This window comes from Mastomys coucha, unplaced genomic scaffold (genome assembly GCF_008632895.1).
Source record: "Mastomys coucha isolate ucsf_1 unplaced genomic scaffold, UCSF_Mcou_1 pScaffold14, whole genome shotgun sequence".
NCBI classification, from domain to species: domain Eukaryota; kingdom Metazoa; phylum Chordata; class Mammalia; order Rodentia; family Muridae; genus Mastomys; species Mastomys coucha.
The window spans coordinates 20,638,709-20,648,722 of NW_022196896.1; the positions used below are offsets into that span (position 1 = coordinate 20,638,709).

The window sequence follows — 10,014 nt, forward strand, 5'->3', positions numbered from 1 at the left end:
TTTTTTTTTTGTTTCTCAGCCATTTAAAATCCCTCTGTTGAAAATTCTCTTTAGATCTGTTATATATCCCATTAATTAGATTATCTGGTTTATTTTTAATCTAGCTTCTAGATATAATGATAGAGATAGAGATAGATACATACATTAGATAGATAGGTAGATAGATAGACAGACAGATAGATAGATAGACAGACAGACAGACAGATAGATAAATAGACAGTTGATATTAGACTTCTATCAGATGTAGAGTTGAGGAAAATCTTTTTGTTCTACTTACAGTGTCCTTTGCCTTACAAAAGTATTTTCAGTTTCATGAGGCCCATTTATTAATTGTTGATTTTAGTGCCTGTGCTCCTTGTGTTGCCAAGAAGGGCTTGCTGACAGGAACCTGATATGGATATCTCCTGAAAGGCTCAACCAGAGCCTTAACTGATACAGATGCTGATGCATGCAGCCAACCATCAGACTAAGCATGGAGACCACAATGGAGGAGTTAGGGCAAGGACTAAGGGAGCTGAAGGGGTTTGAAACCTCATAGGAAGAACAACAGTATCAACCAACCAGACCTCCCCCCCAAAAGCTCCCAGAGACTAAACCACCAACCAAAGAATACACATGGAGGGACCCATGACACCAGCTGAGTAAGTAGCAGAGGATGGCCATGGCCTTGTCTGGCATCAGTGGGAGATGAGGCCCATAGGCCTGTGAAGGCTTGATGTCCCAGAGTAGGGGAATGCTAGGATGGTGGGGTGGGAGTGGATGAGATGGCAGGGGAGCACCCTCATGGAGGCAGGAGGTAGGATGAAGCATTTTTGGAGTAGAAACTGGGAAGAGGGATAATATTTGAAAAGTAAATAAAGAAAATAACGAATTTTTTTAAAATTCCTTTTCCAACACTCTGAGGTAATCTTTCTTTGCTTCTTGCATGCAGCAGGATAGATCCTCTTTTCCTATCCTGTTGATATTGAGAGATATAAATGTGTGGGCACTGGGCAGTTCTGACAACTGGAGTCCAGTAGAACGGCCACCTGAGAACCCCGGAGACCCATTGAGCAAAGTAAATTTGCTCACAAGGGACGGTGGGTGTTCGGTGATACCTCCTTGAGAAGATGGCTCAGATTTCAGCCCAAACCCCTCACAGCTGCCCCTGCAGGAGATGTGTGCTCTATCAGGAAGACAATGCCTCAAGCTCCCAGCATTCTTCCTGGCTGGACCTTACATCCAGTCATCTGACCACAAGCCAGGCATGCCACGCCCCATACAATAAAAGGGGCAGTTTGCCCCTCCTCACTGTCTTGTTCTCTTACTCTTACTTCCTCTCTCTTCCCCTCTTTCTCTCTCTCTTCTCCTCTTGCTCTCTTGCTTTCTTACTCTTCCCTTTCCTCTAGAGCTCTCTCTCTCCTCTCTGCTCTTTGTTCTCTTCTCTTGCCTTCTTCCTCTTCTCTCTCTCTCTCTCTCTCTCTCTCTCTCTCTCTCTCTCTCTCTCTCTCTCCTTCCTCTCCTTTCCTTCCCTTTACTTAACCAGCATATTCTATCCTTCCTACAATAAAATAACTCATTTATACGGCCCGATCTACAGAGTGAGTTCCAGGACATCCAGGACTACACGGAGAAACCCTGTCTCAAACAAAACCAAACAAACAAAAATCAACAACAACAAAAATTAGTTATAAGTGACTTAAAAACTAGAGGATCTGCCTGGGACATCAATAAATGATATAGAAGAGAAATTAGAATGTAATTTATGTAATTGTTTTAGAAAAATAAAACCTTTCATAATTTACCCAATAATTGGTAAGCAAGTACATTAACAATGATTACTTTTAAGATTCTACATTTGTAAAAGTCCATTATTTATCAAGTTAGAACAATATTTTAGTCTTTATATACAACTGGAAATATAAACAATCCCAGCATTTTGTTGATAAACTACTTAAATACTTTCCCCTTGAAATCATGTACCAACAACCTGAATTCTTCCAAGATATGGAAGTGGAAGTTACTTTTACAACCCAGCCATGGATCAACTCCATGTCACAAGAAATTTCTCTAGAGTAATACAAGCAATTTTAACTGGAAGATCTGTAGAATGATTCAAAGTGTGTACTGTTGTTTCTTTACTTCTAAGTTTATTGTTTTAATTACAGACTTGTTCAGTATTAAGTATCATCTGGGTACTTCTAGGTAATACTTTTTATTAATTTGTTTCTAGAGTTGTTACCTATATTTGTCAAAATGCTTCATCTACAGTAGTTCATTACAGGTCATACAAGAGTCATGAAATGTATGCATTTATTTTTCTTCTCTGTAGCATATGAAGAATTGAATCTAAGTCCTCGCACATATAACACAATTACTCAGCCGAGCTATGCCTCTAACTTATGCATATGTTTTAATCTCAAACCTAGAATAATTTTTAAAGAAAAATGGGCTTCTTAGTAATCACAGAAATTACTTTGAATTAAAACTCACACACACACACACACACACACACACACAAGTCCTCTACAATTGTTCCTGGTATACCTACACTGAGTATTCTTTTAACACATGGGTTTGGGAAGAAGCTATTATTAATATTATTATTATTATTATTATTATTTACTTTACATGCCACTCACTGCTCCACTCCTGGTCACTTCTTCTCACAATCCCTTCCCCCATTTCCCATATCCCTTCCCCTTCTCCTCTGTACAGTTTCCAATTTGTTAAAATAAACTGCAGCCTGGGCACTTTCTAGTAATATAATATTCTTCTTATATAAATTAACAAATTCCTTTCTGAGCACATGCTTTATCTTCACAGTCTCGCAGATGAAATGACTGAGCCCATCTTACAAGTGGAGAAACCAGCTTCAATCCTGAATAACGAACAGGGCTGCTCTACTCCCAGCTGAAATCTGAAAGAACAGGATATGTCCCAGGCATCTCTTGGAACATAAACTATATAACTAGGCATTGACTCTTCAATGCCTTCAAGACAGTGTGCAAATAGGAGAGGGAAAAAAATCAACTTTATTTAAAGATCATCTGAGGGTGGCCAGTGAGGCAGCCACGAGAAAGCAAGGAAATGCCTCACTCCTTCTTTGACCACATCACAACCACAGAGACATCTCCCCACAATTGTTTAGGACTGCCCAACATGGAGAAGATAAAGCTACCAAAGTTCCTGTCACTGCTTTAAATAGGTCTACTTACTATGGAGATAAAGCTCTTAAAAATACAAGGCATGTTCTGTTTTGTGCATTTTGTGAACTGTGTGTGTGTGTGTGTGTGTGTGTGTGTGTGTGTGTGTGTGTGTGTGTTTAGGAGACTCATTAAAGCCACAGAAGCACAAGAAACAATAGCATGATAATACGCATATTTTCTAAGTCTTAAAAATAGCTGTAATGACCCAAAAAGACAACTTCTGGGTTTTAAAACTTAAATTCTTAGAAAGACTGAAAGAGAAGGTTGTCAAATGATAGAAGCATATTTTTAATGCAAAAAAAAAAAAAAAAAAAAAAAAAAAAAAAAGACCCAGGAACTTACATTTTGGACAGATCCATTGCTCCTCCCAGGAAGCCACCTTCCCCAGCCTTCCTCAACATTGATGACAGTTGCTCCCACCTGTATGTTACAACAGTGACATCCAGTGGCTCCTTGATTAAAGTGCATTTTTAGAAGGGAAAATTACCTTACAAAATATTTTCTGTCCCTAACATTCCCAAAGTTCATGTCTCCCAGTACTTTCATAATTGTATGAAAAAGACAGAATGGAAAAAAGAGCTTGTGCATTATAAACAATTTACATTTCACCCTTTTTCTTCATGCCATATACTTTTATGAAGTTGCGTCTCAACACATACACTTAGGGAAAGTCACACATAGCAGGAAGTTACTGGATTCCCCATTTATGCAGAAACATTTAGATTTTCTACTAAGTCATTTTCTTTTTTAAAATGTTTTTTTGAATTTGTGTGTGTGTGTGTGTGTGTGTGTGTGTGTGTGTGTGTGTGCCTGCTTGAGTGTGTACAATGTGTGTGCGGGTGCCCTGGGAGTCCAGAAGGTTTGGATCTTCCAGAGCTAGGATCTGTCAGTTGAGAACTGTCAAGTGTTGATGTTCGAAGTCAAACCCCAACTCCTCTGCAGAGGCAGAAAGGACCCTTAATTATTGACCCATCACTCCAGCCACCATAAATCATTTTGTTAATAACTTGCTGTTAAAATTTGAAGCATATAAATGATCTGTTATTTCTTGTTTTTTTTTTTCAACTTAAGTCGCCAATATACATGTATATGGTTCCAAACTTTAGATTCCACGCAGTAGTACTGTTTGTATTTAAATTAGAAGAGGAAAAACGTTTAGTGGGGGGGTCACTGACAATAAAGCAAGAGTGCAGTTTGCTGGGAGCCATTGACAGTAACTAATGACAGCTGGCATTCTGAAAACGCCTATCCTTTGTTTCTCACAGCATGGATATTTTAAGTGTAAACATTTGCTTCAGAAAGAAATTTCACTGCATGGTGCTTTTTTCCTGTTCAACAAATTAAAGTTCAAGCCATGGGACACACACTTTCATATTGGCCCTCACCCAGATCATGGCTGTACATATGATATTGGGCGGGGGCTAACCCAATGTCAGATTTCATTTTTAAAACTTCTGTATCAAAGTCATAGTAAATCAGAAGAATGTGATCCCAAGCAAGAGTGTCTCATGTCAAACAGATGAACATGTAACATAATCATGTGTGGTGCCTCTCCAATGTTGATGAAACCAAGATCTTACAGAATATCCAATTTTTGCCACCTGGTATGGATAGAGAGACTACGAAAAGGGAAAGACTACAAAAACATTATGGCCATCTTGAATTACTACTGTAACCCAAGTCAGCTGTTTCTGCTCTAGCTCTTCTGAAATCACCTTTGCATACGTAAACTTGGCTCACTGCCCCAGTCCACCCCTTCAGGCCAAACACTGTTCCTTTTCTACTTCCCCCCAATTCCTACTGCAAATGGCCTCACAGGGCTGACATTTATTATCAAGCGCCATCACATGGGCCTCTGCAGAATCTCTCTCCTCTGCACCTGCCCCTACAGCTGCATAAGAATGAGCTACATACAGGTCTCTCCCACAGACCTGCCACTCAGTCAAAAGCAGGCACTTGACTGCCTAGAGTCACATATCCTCACTTTTTCATGGGAAGAGCCCAACCACCTTCCTCACTTCTCCCTTCCACACCACCTCCTAAGCATCTCGCATTCTAACACAAATGGCTGCTTAAAGTGACTTACTGAAACAAGGGATAAGTCTTCAAATGCAGACTTCTATCAACAAAAGATTCTTCCTCTTATATACCTGTGATGTAACTAAAACATACCTAGAGTATATTTCAAGACATGTTGCTATGACAAACATGTACAAGTTGTCTTTCTCAAATAAAACAAATGCATTTACTTACACTGGGCTGCCTGTCAGGAATTAAGTTTTATCTCTCCAATGGCAAGGGATGCTCTGTGTAGGGATGCATCTGTAAGAGAGAGTCCCTCTAGAGCAGGACTTCTGAGTTTTAACACATCTCCATCTGCATGGTTACAGAGGTTGCAGCATATGTTGGCATAGACAGCATGAGAGACAAGGGCAAGAATTCACAGTGTGTGTGCAAAGCCTGCCCTCTGAAAGTGAATTCAATTTTTGTTAATTTTTTATTTCAGTAATTAGTAAGAAAAAATATGAGCAAATGATAAAAGTTCACCTTGCCAATGCTGCCAGCAACTCTTGCTGAACATAAATATTCTTTTTAATGATTAATTTATTTATTTGCCTACATCCCAATGGCTGTATCCCTCCCAGTCCCCTCTCCTAGTACCTCCTCTTCTCCTCTGAGAGGTTGGAGGACCCCTGGGTATCCCCAGACCTTGGCACATCAACTCTCTGCAAGGCTAGGTGCATCCTCTCTCACAGAGGCCAGACAAAGCAGCACAGTTAGGGGGATGATATCTATAGGCAGGCAACAGATTTAGTGACAGCCCCTGTTCTAGTTGTTGGAGGACCCACACGAAGACTGAGCTACATATCTGCTACCTACGTTCAGGGAGCCTAGGTCCAGCCTGCATAACCTCTTTGTGGTTTAGTCTCTGAGAGCCCCAAAGTGTCCAGGTTAGCTGACTCTGTTGGTCTTCTTATGAGGTTCCTATACACACCAGGTCCCTCAATCTTTTCCCCAATTCTTCCATAAGACTCCCCAAGCCCAGTTCAATGCTTGGCTGTGGGTCTCTGAATGTTTCAGTCACCTGCTGAGTGGAGCCTCTCAGAGGAAAGTTATGCTAGGCTGCTATCTGCAAGCATAACAGAGGATCAGTGATAAACAGTATCAGGGATTGGTGCTTAACCATAGGATGGGTCTCAAGTTGGGCCAGTTATTGGTTGGCCATTGCTTCAGTCTCTGCTCCATCTTTGTCCCTGCATTTCTTGTAAGGACAAATTTTGGGTCAAGGGTTTTGTGAGTGGGTTGGTGTCCTTATCCCTCCACTAGGGTTCCTGCCTATCTAAAGGGGGTGGCCACTTCAGGCTCCATATCCCCACTACTAGGAGCTTCTCCCATCCCAGGTCTCTGACATGGCCTAGAGATATCCCCACACATTCCCTGACAGCCAATTTCTATTCATTCTCCTTGAATTCTGAACTCCTGTCTCTCTCCACATCTGATCCTGGATGAACCTCATTCCCTATCCATTTCCTCTCACATTCTGTTCCCTCCCTCAATCTGCCTCTGATGACTGTTTTATTCCCCCTTCCATGTAAGATTCAAGCATCCTTGCTTGAAGCCTTTTTGTTTAGCTTATTTGGATCTGTGGATTGTAGTGTGGGTGTCCTATATTTGATGGCTAATACCCACTTATAAGTAAATACACTTCATACATCCTTTTGGATCTGGATTACCTTATTCAGGATGATATTTTTTCAAGTTCCATTCATTTGCCTACAAAACTTATGTCCTTGTTTTTAATAGCTAAATAGTATTCCATTGTGCAAATGAACATTTTCTATAACCATTCTTCACTTGAGGGGCATCTGGGATGTTACCAGTTTCTGGCTATTATGAACAGAGCTAGCTGCTATGGACATAGTGGAGCACATATCCTTGTGGTATGGTGGAGCATCTTTTGAGTATATTCCCAGAAATGGTATATCTGGGTCTTCAGGCAGAACTATTTTCAATTTTCTAAGAAATTGACATATTGACTTCCAGAGTGGTTGTACAACTTTGCCCTCCCACCAGCAATGAAGGAATGTTCCCCTTGCTCTATACCCTCCCCCAGCATGTTCTGTTGCTTGAGTTTCTGATCTTAGCCATTCTGATGGATGTAATATGGAATCTCAGAGTCATTTTTATATGGATTTCCCTGATGAGTAAGGTCATTGAACATTTAAGTGCTTCTCGGTCATTCAAAATTCCTCTGTTGAGGATTCTGTTTAGCTCTGCTACGTATTTTTATTTGGGTTATTTGGTTTGTTGCTATTCAACTTCCTGAATTCCTTATATATTTTGGATATTAGCACTCCATTGGATATAAGGTTGAAAAAGACCTTTGCCCAATCTGTAGGTTGCCATTCCTTTTCAGAAGTTTTTCAACTTCATGAGGTCCCATTTATCAATTGTTGATCTTAGAGGCTGAGCCATTGGTCTTCTGCTCAAGAAGTTGTCCCTGTGCTAATGCATCCAAGGTTATTTCCCACTTTCTCTTCTCTTAGATTTAGAGATGTATCTGGTTTCATGTAGATGTCTTTGATCCACTAAGATTTGAGGTTTGTGCAGGGTGATAAATATGGATCTATTTACATTCTTCTTTTTTGTTTTTTTGTTTGTTTTGCTTTGAAATTTAGAAACAAGTTTTATTTAAGATCTGAAATACAATTCCTAAAATATCAACTTTTCAGAAAACTGTGGCTTCACAATAATCCATTGCCTCTATCATGTTAGAATGTGCATTAGACTCAAATACAAAAACCAAGAAACAAATCACCATCCTTCAACAATTTGAACGAAGATAGAATGAATGCCTAAGGAACAACCAAGATGGGCTTGCATAGAATACGCTGTTTACCGACGTCAAGCACCATAAATAAATGAATAAAAAAGTAAAAGCACAAATGCATGAGTTTCTAGGGATATACATCAAGTTGAACCTTTAGCACTAGGAACCAGGACATCTAATCACATAGCATTAAAACATATTAGAAAACTATGTAGTGTCAGAGGGATAGAACCAGCAGCAGTCAAGCAATGTTGTCAACTAGGCAATAAAATGGTCTACTGAATTTCTTCTTCTACTGCATTCACTGGTAGCAACTTTTAAATGAGGAAAGGAGCTGGGCACTACTTTTATTTTCTGTCTAAAACAGAACAGGAAAACAAATTCAAACATAAGCCCTGCTTTACATTGACAGTTTTAAAGAACATCAATTATATCATGAAAGGACAAAACAGAAGTGTTTACAGATACCAGACAATAGTGAGTGGTCAGTAGACCTTCACAGGGCTTTGCAATGACAGTCAGCAGAAGCCACTTTTTAAACAGGGGGCAGAATTCTTTGCCAGATACTTAAGGAAATCATGCAAATAGCCCAGCAATAATGTCAGCATTTTCTCATCAAGGAGCATATAGGCCAACACTACCAAATTCTCACAAATAACTTCAGTGGGTGTGGCACTCCATAGATTTGCAACATTGGTGCATCAGGGTGAGCCAGCAGAATCTCAGCATACTGAGGCCTTTCAAACTTGGAGAGCAGCTAAGTGCCCAGCATCACATTGAAATACTCTTTTATCCCTCCCACAACTTCATTATCTGCATATTCCTTATTATCAGCATTTCCCTTTGATTTCTTGCAATAGGCATACTCCTCAAGAATGGCATCTACATTCTTTTTATCAGGAAGCTGGAACAATTGCTTCTACCTAGTAACAAGTCCCAGTCCTCCACCAGCCATGGTTTTAATTCTTCAGGGATCTTCACCTTCACCTCTATCCTACTCTTGACTGCCTCCTCGATCTCTACAGTAACAAAAGGGTTTGTGCCCTTTTCTTCCAAGGAGTCTGGGGGACTTCACTGGTACTGCCACCATCTCCGTTGCCAGGAGCCTTCTGCCTGTTCTTCCTTGTCTTCCACCCAGAACCAGAAGTGGGGTCCTCAGTAGAGCGACCTCCCCCTCTTCCTGACCGGGCTGGATCAAGATTCTTTGGCTGTAAACCAGCTTACTTCTTTCCTGAGTCAGCTCTTCTCATCCTACTTCTCTGCAAATTGCTTCGAGTTGGTTTCATAAAGTTTTCTTCTTCAGCAGACTGTTGTCCACGAGTTTGAAAAGTCTGCTTTCTGGAACTCATTCAACCCTGTTCCTTCTCATTCAACCAACAATGTTCCTTCTTTCCCTCCCAAGGATTCTTAATAATCTCCTAGGATGGTCTGGAAAGATGAAGTGGGAATACAGCCCTGTGTTCTGCAACCAGGAATGGATCTGCAACCACGGTCTGCTCTCCTGATCCTTACTGTATAGCAAACTTAGCTTTTCTGATGATGACCTGAAAGGAGAATCCGGTTCTTTCCAGCAGCCGACCTGTGATCATGGCTGCTCCTCCAACCACCATAGTCTTGCCTTCATCTATATGCATATATCTAGTTAGACCAGTACCATTTGTTGAAAATGCTTTCTTTATGCATTGTATGGATTTGCCTTCTTTGTCAAAAATCAAGTGTCCCCAGAGCTCCCAGGGCCTAAACCACCAAGCAAAGAGTACACATGATGGGACTAATGGCTCCAGCTGCATATGTAGCAGAGGATGGCCTAATCAGTCATCAATGGGAGGAGAGGTCCTTGGTCCTATGAAGGTTCTATGCCCCAGTGTAGGGGAATGCCAGGGCCAGTAAGCAGGAGGGGGTGGGGTGCTGAGCAGGAGGAAGGGGGAGGAATGGAGAGGGAACAGGGGTTTGTTTTAGTTTTTGTTTTTTTATTTTATTTTATTTATTTTATTT

At 40.7% G+C, this 10,014-nt stretch overlaps 1 pseudogene; it reads right to left on the reverse strand.

Moving 5' to 3' along the window:
• Nucleotides 1-8,537: 8,537 nt before the first annotated feature.
• Nucleotides 8,538-9,368, reverse strand: LOC116088956 (annotated as a pseudogene).
• Between the last annotated feature and the right edge of the window lie 646 nt (nt 9,369-10,014).